This window comes from Vigna unguiculata, chromosome 11, assembly GCF_037176805.1.
Source record: "Vigna unguiculata cultivar grain cowpea cultivar isolate G323 ecotype 2 chromosome 11, ASM3717680v1, whole genome shotgun sequence".
In the NCBI taxonomy this organism is placed as follows: domain Eukaryota; kingdom Viridiplantae; phylum Streptophyta; class Magnoliopsida; order Fabales; family Fabaceae; genus Vigna; species Vigna unguiculata.
In genome coordinates this window covers 30500043-30504240 of record NC_140802.1, presented here as the reverse complement: position 1 = coordinate 30504240, position 4198 = coordinate 30500043, and positions in this window count along the sequence as shown.

Sequence of the window (4198 nt, the reverse complement as noted above, 5' to 3'; positions counted from 1 at the left end):
AAGACACTATGTTAGTATGATGAGACACAAACATTCTCAGTTTAATATTAATTCATTTAGATCTTAAAAAAGCAGAAATTTTATTTATTTTATATGCATATTAAATCATTTTTTTTGCTTTTAAGATCTTATTTAATCAATATTTACAATATGAAATCACATTTTTCCTTGGGAACTTGAATTACAACAGAAAAATTAAAATGGGTGAATCCTGAAATAATTTGAAACATATATGACAACAATAGTCTTGATATTTTTGTTTTTTCGGAATTGGCATCCAATGAAATTCCAACAAATATTTTCTATTTGTATCTGATTATAAATTATATTAATCCTAGGTAATATAAATGTACAAAATTTAAAGAGATAAGAGAATAAATTAACCTTATATCTCTATTGAGTTCAATCTGAAATATATTCTTGCTCATGGTATCCCTTTATCTAATCCACTATGTATTATAATAGTTAGTAATTTAATATATTTCACCATTACTCATCATGATATTACTTATGTATTGTGCTTATTGTAAGTCAACTTGTTATTTCTGCTGCAAGTGCACTGGCAACTGTCTCCAAATTCTGAGAAATCTTCACAGTACTAAATTTCAAATTCCCCTCTTTCCATCATATTCTTTGGAGTTATTTGCTTTTTAAGATGTTTATTGAGTTGATAACCTTACTGATAGAATGTCTATTATAAATGTTTTACATATTTCAAAGAGATTCTTTTATCTCTTAGAAGAATAAAAAACAATATATTATTTCTTTTTCCTCTACCAAAGTTGAATAGTGTCATAGCTCTAACCATTGTTAAGGTAATTGGATTGTCCACTACTAGAAATTTTCATGTAAGATTTTTTTTTTCTTCTATTTCTTTTAAGAATTTTAATTGGTAGGTAATTCCTTCGTGGATAATCATTTTCTAAAAAATTATAAAATTTGCAAGTATTTCCTACAAAAAATTTCAAAACAAAATTAACAAGAAATATGAGTTATTTTAGTAGTGATCTTGGTTTCTTGCACACATAAGTGTTTGTTTTTATGAACCATTCATGTGCTATAACATCAATAATATTATTTAAATTGCTCATAATTTAGTCTTTTACGAGTTCACAAAATATCTAAGAAAATGATTGTCATCTCACTAGCTATCATCTTTAACACGAAGTCATTGCATTATCTTTCATCTCTTCAACTGTACTACTTATTTATAAAATCTCAAGCCTTTTCACTTTTTAATTAACAAATTTTCAATGTATGATAATGCATCATGAATTTGAAAAAAGATGTTAAATAATATTATATATATATATATATATATATATATATATATATATATATATATATATATATTAAAGGGTAGTTTAGTTTTTATCCTCTTGTCACGTTTTTATAGTTATATTTGTATTATATCTTTTATCTTCACAATCCTCGTTAAGACTAATATTATTAGAAAGTGAATTTTATTATTCTTTCTCCTTATTAGGGTAAATATCAACCAGTATCCCTCTTTTCTTTACGTGCTCTCATCTTTTATTTTATTTGTATCATTTTAAAATTTTAAAGTACCACATATATATTAATTTTAATTAGATAAGATAACAAATTTTTCGTTTAATTTTTGTTTATACCAGGTTGAACTATATCCTGCGAAGTCTCCTAAATAATTCCAAAGGTCCACGGACTTAGCTTCCCAAAGAACCTCTCTTCTAGTCTTGAACGAGGAGGAGGTAACTGCAAAAGACACTCTGATTCCAAAGTCAATATGAGGTATTAGATAACAGAGAATAAGATGTCAGAGAATATAACATAATCATGTACTTCGTAAAATGTATCTCTTATACTAGGGTCATGAGCCTTACCTGGTTGGGCTTCAGTTTAGTTGTCTTAACTACCTGCTAATCATAATAGGTTACCTAAACATGGGTTTACCTCATCTGGGTGATTATACTGACTTGGCAAGGTGGCCAGTCCGAACACATGATGTCTTACAAGGTTGACATGTACCCAGCCAAGGCGTGTACAAGGTGGTTTCCTCGGTTGCATGATCTTAGTAGTTTCCCAGGTCGTGTACTTTAGAAGGGTACCTTGGTCGGGTAGTCCTATCAGGCCCCTAGGCCATGTACCTTGTGGGGTATCCTGTTAGTGTAAAAGACAGTAGCCCCTCAGTCTTAACACGTTTATATGTTAAAGACTATAAGGTAGTGGTCGTAGGTTTCCGGATGTTGACTTCTCGGCTTGTGTTATTTGGCATATGTTTTTTTTTGCAAAGAAACTTTGTATTTCTTAGGCCTTTAGACCCTATGGATATAGTAGTCCCCAGTCTTGAGGAGCATAAGCGACGAAGAAGTTTGATGTGGCTGGGAAGATGCACAATCTAACTGATGTGACTTGAGTAGGTGGTTGTTAGGGTTTTATTGGGATCGAGATGACATTTTGGATTTTGAGAGTCATAATTGTTGGGTTATTTTGCTGAAGGTTTGCAACTATTGGCATGGGCTGGGATGGGAAACTGGGACATTATTTGCACATAGTTTTTGAGTTTTCATGGTACAACTTTCTTTACCTCTAGAATTCTTATGAAGAATGTAAAGAGTATGAGAACTAATATGTATTTCTATTAGTGGATCTATTGTGAATAACGATGGGGGGTCGAGTAGATTGTCTTCACCTTTTTATACTTGTCTTTCGTCTATTTCTTCTATGACCATTCCCAAATTTGTTCATGATGCCTTAGCACATCCTGGTTGGCATTAGGCCATGCTAGATGAACTTAGTACTCTTCATAATAGTGGAACATGGGAGTTTCTCTCATTACTACCTGGAAAATCTGTTGTTGGTTGCAAGTGATTTTTTGCTATCAAAGTTAGCCTTGATGGTACTATTGATTGCCTCAAAGCTGGTCTTGTGGCCAACGTTTACACACAAATTTTTAGGTTGGATGATGGTGATACTTTTTCTCCCTTTGTAAAGATGTTGGTCTCTTGGCAAGCGTACCAAAAGTCAACTATAGTATAATGATTTTTAAGTAGAGTGTCGAACCCACGAGGAACATATTCAATTAAAATAAATAATTATCTCGATCAACATATATATACATAAATTTTAATTTGATAGATATTGGTAGTTAAACTAATTTGCATAAACAGAATACAGTAAAAGCAAAAAATTTAGATAAAAGATCGGTAAGAAAAACTGGGATTGAATTTCATCTATCTCCCTTGTCTGTAATCTAGATGAATATAATACATAACATCTGAAAATACCAATATTGATGCACACTCAAAAATCATTTATACCGATCCCTCGTGTATAAAATTCATAAGATTAGTTCCCTGAATATTGATTCCTCACATATTCAGCAAACTATCCAACATTACGGTCGAGTGTTAAAAGCAATTGATATATTGAGATCTATTCCTAGCATCACAGTATATTAAGTATCATTGTTCAAATCAGATTTTCAGAAATACTTTCCAGTCAGATCTAAAAATAAAAATCACGACATTTATTGATCAAATAGAATCAAGCATTAAGAATAGAACAATAATACCAATATTGAATAAAAATAGAAATGCTATATATAAATATCACCATATTACATCCAAGTTCGAGTATATTACATTCAATCCCAATGAGGAAGATTAGCCACTCATGGTAGCTATCAAATTCTAAGCACTAAAGAAGAAAAATAAGAAACCAATGATTTGTGCTCTGCGCGTGGTTGCAACTCCAGCAGTTCTGTAGTTCCTCTCCAAAAATCCCCAACTGCTTTCACTTCCTGATTTAAGGAGTATTTATACTCCACGAAGGTCTCGCTCAAGCTACCTGAGTCTCGCTTGAGCGAGATTTATTACTTCAAACTAAAGAAAGAGTCTTGCTTGGGTGAGAAGTGCTGAAGAGAAGATCTCGCTTAGGTGAGCCAGAGTACTTCGGGCTGAAGAAAGAGTCTCACTTAGGCAAGATTGGCAGCATCAGATTTCTCTTGGGCAAGAATGGCGGCAAGAGATGATCTTCACTGCACAAGCTCTCGTTTAGGCAAGGTCCTTTGTCGCTTAGGCGAGACTGGAGGCCTAGGCTCTCGCTTGGGCAAAATTGCTTTGGTTTGAGCGACCTTGACAACATTTCTTCTTTTCTCACTGTATTTGATTTCTTCCTTAAGGTCTTTCTTCTTCTTTTTTCTCTTTAATCTTCTTGA